At 47.6% G+C, this 14,798-nt stretch overlaps 24 non-coding genes across 24 annotated transcripts; all 24 read right to left on the bottom strand.

Moving 5' to 3' along the window:
• Positions 1-429: 429 nt before the first annotated feature.
• On the bottom strand, positions 430-593 carry LOC137882733 (U1 spliceosomal RNA). Its single transcript, XR_011104158.1, has one exon. It is a non-coding gene; the product is annotated as a U1 spliceosomal RNA (small nuclear RNA).
• A 672-nt stretch (positions 594-1,265) lies between these two features.
• LOC137882983 (U2 spliceosomal RNA) lies at positions 1,266-1,456 on the bottom strand. The gene has a single exon (XR_011104397.1). It is a non-coding gene; the product is annotated as a U2 spliceosomal RNA (small nuclear RNA).
• Positions 1,457-1,635: 179 nt separating this feature from the next.
• LOC137882628 (U5 spliceosomal RNA) lies at positions 1,636-1,751 on the bottom strand. The gene has a single exon (XR_011104058.1). It is a non-coding gene; the product is annotated as a U5 spliceosomal RNA (small nuclear RNA).
• Positions 1,752-2,247: 496 nt separating this feature from the next.
• LOC137882745 (U1 spliceosomal RNA) lies at positions 2,248-2,411 on the bottom strand. The gene has a single exon (XR_011104169.1). It is a non-coding gene; the product is annotated as a U1 spliceosomal RNA (small nuclear RNA).
• A 672-nt stretch (positions 2,412-3,083) lies between these two features.
• On the bottom strand, positions 3,084-3,274 carry LOC137882911 (U2 spliceosomal RNA). The gene has a single exon (XR_011104329.1). It is a non-coding gene; the product is annotated as a U2 spliceosomal RNA (small nuclear RNA).
• Positions 3,275-3,453: 179 nt separating this feature from the next.
• LOC137883088 (U5 spliceosomal RNA) lies at positions 3,454-3,568 on the bottom strand. The gene has a single exon (XR_011104486.1). It is a non-coding gene; the product is annotated as a U5 spliceosomal RNA (small nuclear RNA).
• Positions 3,569-4,064: 496 nt separating this feature from the next.
• LOC137882720 (U1 spliceosomal RNA) lies at positions 4,065-4,228 on the bottom strand. Its single transcript, XR_011104145.1, has one exon. It is a non-coding gene; the product is annotated as a U1 spliceosomal RNA (small nuclear RNA).
• A 673-nt stretch (positions 4,229-4,901) lies between these two features.
• LOC137882987 (U2 spliceosomal RNA) lies at positions 4,902-5,092 on the bottom strand. The gene has a single exon (XR_011104401.1). It is a non-coding gene; the product is annotated as a U2 spliceosomal RNA (small nuclear RNA).
• A 179-nt stretch (positions 5,093-5,271) lies between these two features.
• Positions 5,272-5,386, bottom strand: LOC137883089 (U5 spliceosomal RNA). The gene has a single exon (XR_011104487.1). It is a non-coding gene; the product is annotated as a U5 spliceosomal RNA (small nuclear RNA).
• A 496-nt stretch (positions 5,387-5,882) lies between these two features.
• LOC137882680 (U1 spliceosomal RNA) lies at positions 5,883-6,046 on the bottom strand. The gene has a single exon (XR_011104107.1). It is a non-coding gene; the product is annotated as a U1 spliceosomal RNA (small nuclear RNA).
• A 673-nt stretch (positions 6,047-6,719) lies between these two features.
• Positions 6,720-6,910, bottom strand: LOC137882875 (U2 spliceosomal RNA). Its single transcript, XR_011104294.1, has one exon. It is a non-coding gene; the product is annotated as a U2 spliceosomal RNA (small nuclear RNA).
• Positions 6,911-7,089: 179 nt separating this feature from the next.
• Positions 7,090-7,204, bottom strand: LOC137882613 (U5 spliceosomal RNA). The gene has a single exon (XR_011104044.1). It is a non-coding gene; the product is annotated as a U5 spliceosomal RNA (small nuclear RNA).
• Positions 7,205-7,700: 496 nt separating this feature from the next.
• LOC137882743 (U1 spliceosomal RNA) lies at positions 7,701-7,864 on the bottom strand. The gene has a single exon (XR_011104167.1). It is a non-coding gene; the product is annotated as a U1 spliceosomal RNA (small nuclear RNA).
• Positions 7,865-8,537: 673 nt separating this feature from the next.
• LOC137883032 (U2 spliceosomal RNA) lies at positions 8,538-8,728 on the bottom strand. Its single transcript, XR_011104444.1, has one exon. It is a non-coding gene; the product is annotated as a U2 spliceosomal RNA (small nuclear RNA).
• A 179-nt stretch (positions 8,729-8,907) lies between these two features.
• On the bottom strand, positions 8,908-9,023 carry LOC137882629 (U5 spliceosomal RNA). The gene has a single exon (XR_011104059.1). It is a non-coding gene; the product is annotated as a U5 spliceosomal RNA (small nuclear RNA).
• Positions 9,024-9,519: 496 nt separating this feature from the next.
• LOC137882756 (U1 spliceosomal RNA) lies at positions 9,520-9,683 on the bottom strand. The gene has a single exon (XR_011104180.1). It is a non-coding gene; the product is annotated as a U1 spliceosomal RNA (small nuclear RNA).
• A 673-nt stretch (positions 9,684-10,356) lies between these two features.
• LOC137882877 (U2 spliceosomal RNA) lies at positions 10,357-10,547 on the bottom strand. Its single transcript, XR_011104296.1, has one exon. It is a non-coding gene; the product is annotated as a U2 spliceosomal RNA (small nuclear RNA).
• A 179-nt stretch (positions 10,548-10,726) lies between these two features.
• LOC137882527 (U5 spliceosomal RNA) lies at positions 10,727-10,841 on the bottom strand. The gene has a single exon (XR_011103963.1). It is a non-coding gene; the product is annotated as a U5 spliceosomal RNA (small nuclear RNA).
• Positions 10,842-11,336: 495 nt separating this feature from the next.
• On the bottom strand, positions 11,337-11,500 carry LOC137882783 (U1 spliceosomal RNA). Its single transcript, XR_011104207.1, has one exon. It is a non-coding gene; the product is annotated as a U1 spliceosomal RNA (small nuclear RNA).
• A 673-nt stretch (positions 11,501-12,173) lies between these two features.
• On the bottom strand, positions 12,174-12,364 carry LOC137882888 (U2 spliceosomal RNA). The gene has a single exon (XR_011104307.1). It is a non-coding gene; the product is annotated as a U2 spliceosomal RNA (small nuclear RNA).
• Positions 12,365-12,543: 179 nt separating this feature from the next.
• On the bottom strand, positions 12,544-12,658 carry LOC137883090 (U5 spliceosomal RNA). Its single transcript, XR_011104488.1, has one exon. It is a non-coding gene; the product is annotated as a U5 spliceosomal RNA (small nuclear RNA).
• Positions 12,659-13,153: 495 nt separating this feature from the next.
• Positions 13,154-13,317, bottom strand: LOC137882784 (U1 spliceosomal RNA). The gene has a single exon (XR_011104208.1). It is a non-coding gene; the product is annotated as a U1 spliceosomal RNA (small nuclear RNA).
• A 673-nt stretch (positions 13,318-13,990) lies between these two features.
• Positions 13,991-14,181, bottom strand: LOC137882889 (U2 spliceosomal RNA). Its single transcript, XR_011104308.1, has one exon. It is a non-coding gene; the product is annotated as a U2 spliceosomal RNA (small nuclear RNA).
• A 179-nt stretch (positions 14,182-14,360) lies between these two features.
• Positions 14,361-14,475, bottom strand: LOC137883092 (U5 spliceosomal RNA). The gene has a single exon (XR_011104490.1). It is a non-coding gene; the product is annotated as a U5 spliceosomal RNA (small nuclear RNA).
• Positions 14,476-14,798: the final 323 nt, after the last annotated feature.

Consider the following 14,798-nt stretch of genomic DNA (forward strand, 5'->3'; position numbering starts at 1 on the left):
TGAGTTGACGTGCCCTGTTCCAAATCCAAAGCCACACCCCTGCCCACATCTTAAAGAGGGCAATATTCTCCAATGTACTATTTCCTTCCCTCCAATCAAAAGCACAAATCTCGCTGTGTTATTTTTTCTTCATTTCACTGTTGATTCAGAGCTGGAAATTTCCCCCAGCAGTCAGGGCTGATGTATACAGTGATTTGAGGCTGGGAGCACAGTCCTGGTGCAGTTCTTTCAATGGGGCATAGCAGTGGCTGCTGCTTGGCACACCTGTCCAAGCCCTCCATGGTCAAGCACCATGGTCTAGTTAGGGACATCTTTCTTCCTTTTCACAAACGCCCAGGACTCGGCTACAGGAATCGACAAGCGGAATAGCAGCATGTTGAGGTCCATGTCCGTCTACCAACCGTGTGATATTTTTTTCAACTTAAAAATCAGGGGAGAGCGCGAACGCAGTCCCCCACTACCAGAAATTATGCAGTCGAGATTCCCACATTTGGGGAATTCGCAGTGGTCAGCACAACCGGAGTGCAATGGTTGAGCCTCGCCCTGGGTGAACCACCTTCTTGATCATGGTATCTTCCCTGCCAGGTAAGTATGAGTTGGAAGACACAGAGACAGGGGTGGCATTCCCAGACACAGTACTCTGGATGAAGGTTCCCAGATGGCATAATCCCAGAGTCAGCATTAGCTTCCCTTGGCAAGCTGTTTCTGCTTCTGAGAAAGCAAACACAGCCCAGCAACCAAACGAAAATCTAAGCATGCTAACAATGGAAGGATCTTCGGAACACATTTCTCCCACAAAGAAGGAAAATATCGGTGAGGAGAACACGCAATCATTTTAGGCCCATCCAAAAAGCCACACCCACTTCTCTCGGCAAACCCGGGCAATTTGCATTACTCAACACACAGCTTCACAGCATACAACAGACACTGCTGCACAGCTACGCTTGCACTTTTCTGGACAATCTGCAAACGAAATAGAGCCTACAAAATGACATCACCCACAATCTGACTCGGAGGACGGAAATTAGCATTCAGAGCTGGAAATTTCCTCAAGCAGTCAGGGCTGATGTATACAGTGATTTGAGGCTGGGAGCACAGTGTTGTTCCACAAAGGGCCTCGGTAAGGAGTAAACAGGGCCTTTGTTTGCCACAAGTCCCGGCCTTGAAGACAGACAGCGAATGTGACTCGCGTCATTCATTTCAGAGTCAAATCAATCAACAGACTGATCCATTTAGATTGGTGTTTGGTTGTCCACAAGGCATTTAAAGAGTGCACCGTTCCCGGCAATGCTGCAAAACCGTGTCAATGCGTGGAGTGAACGGAGCAAGCCCCTTTTTCATCTCCCAATGCTAAAAATCTGCTTAATACATTATCCTCATATAGAGGACATATCAGATATTAAACTGATAAGAACAGATACTACACTTGATCTTAGCCAAAAGGCCGAGAAGCGATGAGCCCCAACTGTTTGCTTCCTGAGGCAACTTCCTGACACATTTCTCCCTTGTCGTGGTGCAGTTCATTCAATGGGTCATGGCAGTGGCTGCTGCTTTGCACACCCGTCCAAACCCTCCATAGTCAAGCACCTTGGTCTAGTTAAGGACAGCTGTCTTTCTTTTCACAAGTGTACAAGGCTCAGCCAAACGGCAAAGCCTGCCAAAAATAGGTTTAACTCATTGGTGTTCCTCTCCACGGAAGTCTTTAGTAAAAGGCGAAAAGACTTGTGCGTTACGAAGAGAAACCAAAGTAAGTACAGCACTCTTGTCGAGAGCAGCTGAAGACCCTAGTCGTCCCAGTCAAAACGCTCATGGTAAGCCTGAGTTGACGTGCCCTGTTCCAAATCCAAAGCCACACCCCTGCCCACATCTTAAAGAGGGCAATATTCTCCAATGTACTATTTCCTTCCCTCCAATCAAAAGCACAAATCTCGCTGTGTTATTTTTTCTTCATTTCACTGTTGATTCAGAGCTGGAAATTTCCCCCAGCAGTCAGGGCTGATGTATACAGTGATTTGAGGCTGGGAGCACAGTCCTGGTGCAGTTCTTTCAATGGGGCATAGCAGTGGCTGCTGCTTGGCACACCTGTCCAAGCCCTCCATGGTCAAGCACCATGGTCTAGTTAGGGACATCTTTCTTCCTTTTCACAAACGCCCAGGACTTGGCTACAGGAATCGACAAGCGGAATAGCAGCATGTTGAGGTCCATGTCCGTCTACCATCCGGGTGATATTTTTTTCAACTTAAAAATCAGGGGAGAGCGCGAACGCAGTCCCCCACTACCAGAAATTATGCAGTCGAGATTCCCACATTTGGGGAATTCGCAGTGGTCAGCACAACCGGAGTGCAATGGTTGAGCCTCGCCCTGGGTGAACCACCTTCTTGATCATGGTATCTTCCCTGCCAGGTAAGTATGAGTTGGAAGACACAGAGACAGGGGTGGCATTCCCAGACACAGTACTCTGGATGAAGGTTCCCAGATGGCATAATCCCAGAGTCAGCATTAGCTTCCCTTGGCAAGCTGTTTCTGCTTCTGAGAAAGCAAACACAGCCCAGCAACCAAACGAAAATCTAAGCATGCTAACAATGGAAGGATCTTCGGAACACATTTCTCCCACAAAGAAGGAAAATATCGGTGAGGAAAACACGCAATCATTTTAGGCCCATCCAAAAAGCCACACCCACTTCTCTCGGCAAACCCGGGCAATTTGCATTACTCAACACACAGCTTCACAGCATACAACAGACACTGCTGCACAGCTACGCTTGCACTTTTCTGGACAATCTGCAAACGAAATAGAGCCTACAAAATGACATCACCCACAATCTGACTCGGAGGACGGAAATTAGCATTCAGAGATGGAAATTTCCCCAAGCAGTCAGGGCTGATGTATACAGTGATTTGAGGCTGGGAGCACAGTGTTGTTCCACAAAGGGCCTCGGTAAGGAGTAAACAGGGCCTTTGTTTGCCACAAGTCCCGGCCTTGAAGACAGACAGCGACTGTGACTCGCGTCGTTCATTTCAGAGTCAAATCACTCAACAGACTGATCCATTTAGATTGGTGTTTGGTTGTCCACAAGGCATTTAAAGAGTGCACCGTTCCCGGCAATGCTGCAATACCGGGTCAATGCGTGGAGTGAACGGAGCAAGCCCTTTTTTCATCTCCCAATGCTAAAAATCTGCTTAATACATTATCCTCATATAGAGGACATATCAGATATTAAACTGATAAGAACAGATACTACACTTGATCTTAGCCAAAAGGCCGAGAAGCGATGAGCCCCAACTGTTTGCTTCCTGAGGCAACCTCCTGACACATTTCTCCCTTGTCGTGGTGCAGTTCATTCAATGGGTCATGGCAGTGGCTGCTGCTTTGCACACCCGTCCAAACCCTCCATAGTCAAGCACCTTGGTCTAGTTAAGGACAGCTGTCTTTCTTTTCACAAGTGTACAAGGCTCAGCCAAACGGCAAAGCCTGCCAAAAATAGGTTTAACTCATTGGTGTTCCTCTCCACGGAAGTCTTTAGTAAAAGGCGAAAGACTTGTGCGTTATGAAGAGAAACCAAAGTAAGTACAGCACTCTTGTCGAGAGCAGCTGAAGACCCTAGTCGTCCCAGTCAAAACGCTCATGGTAAGCCTGAGTTGACGTGCCCTGTTCCAAATCCAAAGCCACACCCCTGCCCACATCTTAAAGAGGGCAATATTCTCCAATGTACTATTTCCTTCCCTCCAATCAAAAGCACAAATCTCGCTGTGTTATTTTTTCTTCATTTCACTGTTGATTCAGAGCTGGAAATTTCCCCCAGCAATCAGGGCTGATGTATACAGTGATTTGAGGCTGGGAAAACAGTCCTGGTGCAGTTCTTTCAATGGGGCATAGCAGTGGCTGCTGCTTGGCACACCTGTCCAAGCCCTCCATGGTCAAGCACCATGGTCTAGTTAAGGACATCTTTCTTCCTTTTCACAAACGCCCAGGACTCAGCTACAGGAATCGGCAAGCCGAATAGCAGCATGTTGAGGTCCATGTCCGTCTACCAACCGTGTGATATTTTTTTCAACTTAAAAATCAGGGGAGAGCGCGAACGCAGTCCCCCACTACCAGAAATTACGCAGTCGAGATTCCCACATTTGGGGAATTCGCAGTGGTCAGTGCAACCGGAGTGCAATGGTTGAGCCTCGCCCTGGGTGAACCACCTTCTTGATCATGGTATCTTCCCTGCCAGGTAAGTATGAGCTAGAAGACACAAAGACAGGGGTGGCATTCCCAGACACAGTACTCTGGATGACGGTTCCCAGATGGCATAATCCCAGAGTCAGCATTAGCTTCCCTTGGCAAGCTGTTTCTGCTTCTGAGAAAGCAAACACAGCCCAGCAACCAAACGAAAATCTAAGCATGCTAACAATGGAAGGATCTTCGGAACACATTTCTCCCACAAAGAAGGGAAAATATCGGTGAGGAGAACACGCAATCATTTTAGGCCCATCCAAAAAGCCACACCCACTTCTCTCGGCAAACCCGGGCAATTTGCATTACTCAACACACAGCTTCACAGCATACAACAGACACTGCTGCACAGCTACGCTTGCACTTTTCTGGACAATCTGCAAACGAAATAGAGCCTACAAAATGACATCACCCACAATCTGACTCGGAGGACGGAAATTAGCATTCAGAGCTGGAAATTTCCCCAAGCAGTCAGGGCTGATGTATACAGTGATTTGAGGCTGGGAGCACAGTGTTGTTCCACAAAGGGCCTCGGTAAGGAGTAAACAGGGCCTTTGTTTGCCACAAGTCCCGGCCTTGAAGACAGACAGCGACTGTGACTCGCGTCGTTCATTTCAGAGTCAAATCAATCAACAGACTGATCCATTTAGATTGGTGTTTGGTTGTCCACAAGGCATTTAAAGAGTGCACCGTTCCAGGCAACGCTGCAATACCGGGTCAATGCGTGGAGTGAACGGAGCAAGCCCCTTTTTCATCTCCCAATGCTAAAAATCTGCTTAATACATTATCCTCATATAGAGGACATATCAGATATTAAACTGATAAGAACAGATACTACACTTGATCTTAGCCAAAAGGCCGAGAAGCGATGAACCCCAACTGTTTGCTTCCTGAGGCAACCTCCTGACACATTTCTCCCTTGTCGTGGTGCAGTTCATTCAATGGGTCATGGCAGTGGCTGCTGCTTTGCACACCCGTCCAAACCCTCCATAGTCAAGCACCTTGGTCTAGTTAAGGACAGCTGTCTTTCTTTTCACAAGTGTACAAGGCTCAGCCAAACGGCAAAGCCTGCCAAAAATAGGTTTAACTCATTGGTGTTCCTCTCCACGGAAGTCTTTAGTAAAAGGCGAAAGACTTGTGCGTTATGAAGAGAAACCAAAGTAAGTACAGCACTCTTGTCGAGAGCAGCTGAAGACCCTAGTCGTCCCAGTCAAAACGCTCATGGTAAGCCTGAGTTGACGTGCCCTGTTCCAAATCCAAAGCCACACCCCTGCCCACATCTTAAAGAGGGCAATATTCTCCAATGTACTATTTCCTTCCCTCCATTCAAAAGCACAAATCTCGCTGTGTTATTTTTTCTTCATTTCAATGTTGTTTCAGAGCTGGAAATTTCCCCCAGCAGTCAGGGCTGATGTATACAGTGATTTGAGGCTGGCAGCACAGTCCTGGTGCAGTTCTTTCAATGGGGCATAGCAGTGGCTGCTGCTTGGCACACCTGTCCAAGCCCTCCATGGTCAAGCACCATGGTCTAGTTAAGGACATCTTTCTTCCTTTTCACAAACGCCCAGGACTCGGCTACAGGAATCGGCAAGCCGAATAGCAGCATGTTGAGGTCGATGTCCGTCTACCAACCGTGTGATATTTTTTTCAACTTAAAAATCAGGGGAGAGCGCGAACGCAGTCCCCCACTACCAGAAATTATGCAGTCGAGATTCCCACATTTGGGGAATTCGCAGTGGTCAGTGCAACCGGAGTGCAATGGTTGAGCCTCGCCCTGGGTGAACCACCTTCTTGATCATGGTATCTTCCCTGCCAGGTAAGTATGAGCTAGAAGACACAAAGACAGGGGTGGCATTCCCAGACACAGTACTCTGGATGACGGTTCCCAGATGGCATAATCCCAGAGTCAGCATTAGCTTCCCTTGGCAAGCTGTTTCTGCTTCTGAGAAAGCAAACACAGCCCAGCAACCAAACGAAAATCTAAGCATGCTAACAATGGAAGGATCTTCGGAACACATTTCTCCCACAAAGAAGGGAAAATATCGGTGAGGAGAACACGCAATCATTTTAGGCCCATCCAAAAAGCCACACCCACTTCTCTCGGCAAACCCGGGCAATTTGCATTACTCAACACACAGCTTCACAGCATACAACAGACACTGCTGCACAGCTACGCTTGCACTTTTCTGGACAATCTGCAAACGAAATAGAGCCTACAAAATGACATCACCCACAATCTGACTCGGAGGACGGAAATTAGCATTCAGAGCTGGAAATTTCCCCAAGCAGTCAGGGCTGATGTATACAGTGATTTGAGGCTGGGAGCACAGTGTTGTTCCACAAAGGGCCTCGGTAAGGAGTAAACAGGGCCTTTGTTTGCCACAAGTCCCGGCCTTGAAGACAGACAGCGACTGTGACTCGCGTCGTTCATTTCAGAGTCAAATCAATCAACAGACTGATCCATTTAGATTGGTGTTTGGTTGTCCACAAGGCATTTAAAGAGTGCACCGTTCCCGGCAATGCTGCAATACCGGGTCAATGCGTGGAGTGAACGGAGCAAGCCCCTTTTTCATCTCCCAATGCTAAAAATCTGCTTAATACATTATCCTCATATAGAGGACATATCAGATATTAAACTGATAAGAACAGATACTACACTTGATCTTAGCCAAAAGGCCGAGAAGCAATGAGCCCCAACTGTTTGCTTCCTGAGGCAACTTCCTGACACATTTCTCCCTTGTCGTGGTGCAGTTCATTCAATGGGTCATGGCAGTGGCTGCTGCTTTGCACACCCGTCCAAACCCTCCATAGTCAAGCACCTCGGTCTAGTTAAGGACAGCTGTCTTTCTTTTCACAAGTGTACAAGGCTCAGCCGAACGGCAAAGTCTGCCAAAAATAGGTTTAACTCATTGGTGTTCCTCTCCACGGAAGTCTTTAGTAAAAGGCGAAAGAGTTGTGCGTCATGAAGAGAAACCAAAGTAAGTACAGCACTCTTGTCGAGAGCAGCTGAAGACCCTAGTCGTCCCAGTCAAAACGCTCATGGTAAGCCTGAGTTGACGTGCCCTGTTCCAAATCCAAAGCCACACCCCTGCCCACATCTTAAAGAGGGCAATATTCTCCAATGTACTATTTCCTTCCCTCCATTCAAAAGCACAAATCTCGCTGTGTTATTTTTTCTTCATTTCACTGTTGATTCAGAGCTGGAAATTTCCCCCAGCAGTCAGGGCTGATGTATACAGTGATTTGAGGCTGGCAGCACAGTCCTGGTGCAGTTCTTTCAATGGAGTATAGCAGTGGCTGCTGCTTGGCACACCTGTCCAAGCCCTCCATGGTCAAGCACCATGGTCTAGTTAAGGACATCTTTCTTCCTTTTCACAAACGCCCAGGACTCGGCTACAGGAATCGGCAAGCGGAATAGCAGCATGTTGAGGTCCATGTCCGTCTACCAACCGTGTGATATTTTTTTCAACTTAAAAATCAGGGGAGAGCGCGAACGCAGTCCCCCACTACCAGAAATTATGCAGCTGAGATTCCCACATTTGGGGAATTCGCAGTGGTCAGCACAACCGGAGTGCAATGGTTGAGCCTCACCCTGGGTGAACCACCTTCTTGATCACGGTATCTTCCCTGCCAGGTAAGTATGAGTTGGAAGACACAGAGACAGGGGTGGCATTCCCAGACACAGTACTCTGGATGACGGTTCCCAGATGGCATAATCCCAGAGTCAGCATTAGCTTCCCTTGGCAAGCTGTTTCTGCTTCTGAGAAAGCAAACACAGCCCAGCAACCAAACGAAAATCTAAGCATGCTAACAATGGAAGGATCTTCGGAACACATTTCTCCCACAAAGAAGGGAAAATATCGGTGAGGAGAACACGCAATCATTTTAGGCCCATCCAAAAAGCCACACCCACTTCTCTCGGCAAACCCGGGCAATTTGCATTACTCAACACACAGCTTCACAGCATACAACAGACACTGCTGCACAGCTACGCTTGCACTTTTCTGGACAATCTGCAAACGAAATAGAGCCTACAAAATGACATCACCCACAATCTGACTCGGAGGACGGAAATTAGCATTCAGAGCTGGAAATTTCCCCAAGCAGTCAGGGCTGATGTATACAGTGATTTGAGGCTGGGAGCACAGTGTTGTTCCACAAAGGGCCTCGGTAAGGAGTAAACAGGGCCTTTGTTTGCCACAAGTCCCGGCCTTGAAGACAGACAGCGAATGTGACTCGCGTCATTCATTTCAGAGTCAAATCAATCAACAGACTGATCCATTTAGATTGGTGTTTGGTTGTCCACAAGGCATTTAAAGAGTGCACCGTTCCAGGCAATGCTGCAATACCGTGTCAATGCGTGGAGTGAACGGAGCAAGCCCCTTTTTCATCTCCCAATGCTAAAAATCTGCTTAATACATTATCCTCATATAGAGGACATATCAGATATTAAACTGATAAGAACAGATACTACACTTGATCTTAGCCAAAAGGCCGAGAAGCGATGAGCCCCAACTGTTTGCTTCCTGAGGCAACTTCCTGACACATTTCTCCCTTGTTGTGGTGCAGTTCATTCAATGGGTCATGGCAGTGGCTGCTGCTTTGCACACCCGTCCAAACCCTCCATAGTCAAGCACCTTGGTCTAGTTAAGGACAGCTGTCTTTCTTTTCACAAGTGTACAAGGCTCAGCCAAACGGCAAAGCCTGCCAAAAATAGGTTTAACTCATTGGTGTTCCTCTCCACGGAAGTCTTTAGTAAAAGGCGAAAAGACTTGTGCGTTACGAAGAGAAACCAAAGTAAGTACAGCACTCTTGTCGAGAGCAGCTGAAGACCCTAGTCGTCCCAGTCAAAACGCTCATGGTAAGCCTGAGTTGACGTGCCCTGTTCCAAATCCAAAGCCACACCCCTGCCCACATCTTAAAGAGGGCAATATTCTCCAATATACTATTTCCTTCCCTCCATTCAAAAGCACAAATCTCGCTGTGTTATTTTTTCTTCATTTCACTGTTGATTCAGAGCTGGAAATTTCCCCCAGCAGTCAGGGCTGATGTATACAGTGATTTGAGGCTGGCAGCACAGTCCTGGTGCAGTTCTTTCAATGGTGCATAGCAGTGGCTGCTGCTTGGCACACCTGTCCAAGCCCTCCATGGTCAAGCACCATGGTCTAGTTAAGGACATCTTTCTTCCTTTTCACAAACGCCCAGGACTCGGCTACAGGAATCGGCAAGCGGAATAGCAGCATGTTGAGGTCCATGTCCGTCTACCAACCGGGTGATATTTTTTTCAACTTAAAAATCAGGGGAGAGCGCGAACGCAGTCCCCCACTACCAGAAATTATGCAGTCGAGATTCCCACATTTGGGGAATTCGCAGTGGTCAGCACAACCGGAGTGCAATGGTTGAGCCTCGCCCTGGGTGAACCACCTTCTTGATCATGGTATCTTCCCTGCCAGGTAAGTATGAGTTGGAAGACACAGAGACAGGGGTGGCATTCCCAGACACAGTACTCTGGATGAAGGTTCCCAGATGGCATAATCCCAGAGTCAGCATTAGCTTCCCTTGGCAAGCTGTTTCTGCTTCTGAGAAAGCAAACACAGCCCAGCAACCAAACGAAAATCTAAGCATGCTAACAATGGAAGGATCTTCGGAACACATTTCTCCCACAAAGAAGGGAAAATATCGGTGAGGAGAACACGCAATCATTTTAGGCCCATCCAAAAAGCCACACCCACTTCTCTCGGCAAACCCGGGCAATTTGCATTACTCAACACACAGCTTCACAGCATACAACAGACACTGCTGCACAGCTACGCTTGCACTTTTCTGGACAATCTGCAAACGAAATAGAGCCTACAAAATGACATCACCCACAATCTGACTCGGAGGACGGAAATTAGCATTCAGAGCTGGAAATTTCCCCAAGCAGTCAGGGCTGATGTATACAGTGATTTGAGGCTGGGAGCACAGTGTTGTTCCACAAAGGGCCTCGGTAAGGAGTAAACAGGGCCTTTGTTTGCCACAAGTCCCGGCCTTGAAGACAGACAGCGACTGTGACTCGCGTCGTTCATTTCAGAGTCAAATCAATCAACAGACTGACCCATTTAGATTGGTGTTTGGTTGTCCACAAGGCATTTAAAGAGTGCACCGTTCCCGGCAATGCTGCAATACCGGGTCAATGCGTGGAGTGAACGGAGCAAGCCCCTTTTTCATCTCCCAATGCTAAAAATCTGCTTAATACATTATCCTCATATAGAGGACATATCAGATATTAAACTGATAAGAACAGATACTACACTTGATCTTAGCCAAAAGGCCGAGAAGCAATGAGCCCCAACTGTTTGCTTCCTGAGGCAACCTCCTGACACATTTCTCCCTTGTCGTGGTGCAGTTCATTCAATGGGTCATGGCAGTGGCTGCTGCTTTGCACACCCGTCCAAACCCTCCATAGTCAAGCACCTTGGTCTAGTTAAGGACAGCTGTCTTTCTTTTCACAAGTGTACAAGGCTCAGCCAAACGGCAAAGCCTGCCAAAAATAGGTTTAACTCATTGGTGTTCCTCTCCACGGAAGTCTTTAGTAAAAGGCGAAAGACTTGTGCGTTACGAAGAGAAACCAAAGTAAGTACAGCACTCTTGTCGAGAGCAGCTGAAGACCCTAGTCGTCCCAGTCAAAACGCTCATGGTAAGCCTGAGTTGACGTGCCCTGTTCCAAATCCAAAGCCACACCCCTGCCCACATCTTAAAGAGGGCAATATTCTCCAATGTACTATTTCCTTCCCTCCAATCAAAAGCACAAATCTCGCTGTGTTATTTTTTCTTCATTTCACTGTTGATTCAGAGCTGGAAATTTCCCCCAGCAGTCAGGGCTGATGTATACAGTGATTTGAGGCTGGGAGCACAGTCCTGGTGCAGTTCTTTCAATGGGGCATAGCAGTGGCTGCTGCTTGGCACACCTGTCCAAGCCCTCCATGGTCAAGCACCATGGTCTAGTTAAGGACATCTTTCTTCCTTTTCACAAACGCCCAGGACTCGGTACAGGAATCGGCAAGCCGAATAGCAGCATGTTGAGGTCCATGTCCGTCTACCAACCGGGTGATATTTTTTTCAACTTAAAAATCAGGGGAGAGCGCGAACGCAGTCCCCCACTACCAGAAATTATGCAGCTGAGATTCCCACATTTGGGGAATTCGCAGTGGTTAGCACAACCGGAGTGCAATGGTTGAGCCTCACCCTGGGTGAACCACCTTCTTGATCACGGTATCTTCTCTGCCAGGTAAGTATGAGTTGGAAGACACAGAGACAGGGGTGGCATTCCCAGACACAGTACTCTGGATGACGGTTCCCAGATGGCATAATCCCAGAGTCAGCATTAGCTTCCCTTGGCAAGCTGTTTCTGCTTCTGAGAAAGCAAACACAGCCCAGCAACCAAACGAAAATCTAAGCATGCTAACAATGGAAGGATCTTCGGAACACATTTCTCCCACAAAGAAGGGAAAATATCGGTGAGGAGAACACGCAATCATTTTAGGCCCATCCAAAAAGCCACACCCACTTCTCTCGGCAAACCCGGGCAATTTGCATTACTCAACACACAGCTTCACAGCATACAACAGACACTGCTGCACAGCTACGCTTGCACTTTTCTGGACAATCTGCAAACGAAATAGAGCCTACAAAATGACATCACCCACAATCTGACTCGGAGGACGGAAATTAGCATTCAGAGCTGGAAATTTCCCCAAGCAGTCAGGGCTGATGTATACAGTGATTTGAGGCTGGGAGCACAGTGTTGTTCCACAAAGGGCCTCGGTAAGGAGTAAACAGGGCCTTTGTTTGCCACAAGTCCCGGCCTTGAAGACAGACAGCGACTGTGACTCGCGTCGTTCATTTCAGAGTCAAATCAATCAACAGACTGATCCATTTAGATTGGTGTTTGGTTGTCCACAAGGCATTTAAAGAGTGCACCGTTCCCGGCAATGCTGCAATACCGGGTCAATGCGTGGAGTGAACGGAGCAAGCCCCTTTTTCATCTCCCAATGCTAAAAATCTGCTTAATACATTATCCTCATATAGAGGACATATCAGATATTAAACTGATAAGAACAGATACTACACTTGATCTTAGCCAAAAGGCCGAGAAACGATGAGCCCCAACTGTTTGCTTCCTGAGGCAACCTCCTGACACATTTCTCCCTTGTCGTGGTGCAGTTCATTCAATGGGTCATGGCAGTGGCTGCTGCTTTGCACACCCGTCCAAACCCTCCATAGTCAAGCACCTTGGTCTAGTTAAGGACAGCTGTCTTTCTTTTCACAAGTGTACAAGGCTCAGCCAAACGGCAAAGCCTGCCAAAAATAGGTTTAACTCATTGGTGTTCCTCTCCACGGAAGTCTTTAGTAAAAGGCGAAAGACTTGTGCGTTATGAAGAGAAACCAAAGTAAGTACAGCACTCTTGTCGAGAGCAGCTGAAGACCCTAGTCGTCCCAGTCAAAACGCTCATGGTAAGCCTGAGTTGACGTGCCCTGTTCCAAATCCAAAGCCACACCCCTGCCCACATCTTAAAGAGGGCAATATTCTCCAATGTACTATTTCCTTCCCTCCAATCAAAAGCACAAATCTCGCTGTGTTATTTTTTCTTCATTTCACTGTTGATTCAGAGCTGGAAATTTCCCCCAGCAGTCAGGGCTGATGTATACAGTGATTTGAGGCTGGGAGCACAGTCCTGGTGCAGTTCTTTCAATGGGGCATAGCAGTGGCTGCTGCTTGGCACACCTGTCCAAGCCCTCCATGGTCAAGCACCATGGTCTAGTTAAGGACATCTTTCTTCCTTTTCACAAACGCCCAGGACTCGGTACAGGAATCGGCAAGCCGAATAGCAGCATGTTGAGGTCCATGTCCGTCTACCAACCGGGTGATATTTTTTTCAACTTAAAAATCAGGGGAGAGCGCGAACGCAGTCCCCCACTACCAGAAATTATGCAGCTGAGATTCCCACATTTGGGGAATTCGCAGTGGTTAGCACAACCGGAGTGCAATGGTTGAGCCTCACCCTGGGTGAACCACCTTCTTGATCACGGTATCTTCTCTGCCAGGTAAGTATGAGTTGGAAGACACAGAGACAGGGGTGGCATTCCCAGACACAGTACTCTGGATGACGGTTCCCAGATGGCATAATCCCAGAGTCAGCATTAGCTTCCCTTGGCAAGCTGTTTCTGCTTCTGAGAAAGCAAACACAGCCCAGCAACCAAACGAAAATCTAAGCATGCTAACAATGGAAGGATCTTCGGAACACATTTCTCCCACAAAGAAGGGAAAATATCGGTGAGGAGAACACGCAATCATTTTAGGCCCATCCAAAAAGCCACACCCACTTCTCTCGGCAAACCCGGGCAATTTGCATTACTCAACACACAGCTTCACAGCATACAACAGACACTGCTGCACAGCTACGCTTGCACTTTTCTGGACAATCTGCAAACGAAATAGAGCCTACAAAATGACATCACCCACAATCTGACTCGGAGGACGGAAATTAGCATTCAGAGCTGGAAATTTCCCCAAGCAGTCAGGGCTGATGTATACAGTGATTTGAGGCTGGGAGCACAGTGTTGTTCCACAAAGGGCCTCGGTAAGGAGTAAACAGGGCCTTTGTTTGCCACAAGTCCCGGCCTTGAAGACAGACAGCGACTGTGACTCGCGTCGTTCATTTCAGAGTCAAATCAATCAACAGACTGATCCATTTAGATTGGTGTTTGGTTGTCCACAAGGCATTTAAAGAGTGCACCGTTCCCGGCAATGCTGCAATACCGGGTCAATGCGTGGAGTGAACGGAGCAAGCCCCTTTTTCATCTCCCAATGCTAAAAATCTGCTTAATACATTATCCTCATATAGAGGACATATCAGATATTAAACTGATAAGAACAGATACTACACTTGATCTTAGCCAAAAGGCCGAGAAACGATGAGCCCCAACTGTTTGCTTCCTGAGGCAACCTCCTGACACATTTCTCCCTTGTCGTGGTGCAGTTCATTCAATGGGTCATGGCAGTGGCTGCTGCTTTGCACACCCGTCCAAACCCTCCATAGTCAAGCACCTTGGTCTAGTTAAGGACAGCTGTCTTTCTTTTCACAAGTGTACAAGGCTCAGCCAAACGGCAAAGCCTGCCAAAAATAGGTTTAACTCATTGGTGTTCCTCTCCACGGAAGTCTTTAGTAAAAGGCGAAAGACTTGTGCGTTATGAAGAGAAACCAAAGTAAGTACAGCACTCTTGTCGAGAGCAGCTGAAGACCCTAGTCGTCCCAGTCAAAACGCTCATGGTAAGCCTGAGTTGACGTGCCCTGTTCCAAATCCAAAGCCACACCCCTGCCCACATCTTAAAGAGGGCAATATTCTCCAATGTACTATTTCCTTCCCTCCATTCAAAAGCACAAATCTCGCTGTGTTATTTTTTCTTCATTTCACTGTTGATTCAGAGCTGGAAATTTCCCCCAGCAGTCAGGGCTGATGTATACAGTGATTTGAGGCTGGCAGCACAGTCCTGGTGCAGTTCTTTCAATGGGGCATAGCAGTGGCTGCTGCT

Source organism: Cebidichthys violaceus, unplaced genomic scaffold (genome assembly GCF_023349555.1).
Source record: "Cebidichthys violaceus isolate CVI_PGR_0920_01 unplaced genomic scaffold, fCebVio1.0.p SCAF_32, whole genome shotgun sequence".
NCBI classification, from domain to species: Eukaryota; Metazoa; Chordata; class Actinopteri; order Perciformes; family Stichaeidae; genus Cebidichthys; species Cebidichthys violaceus.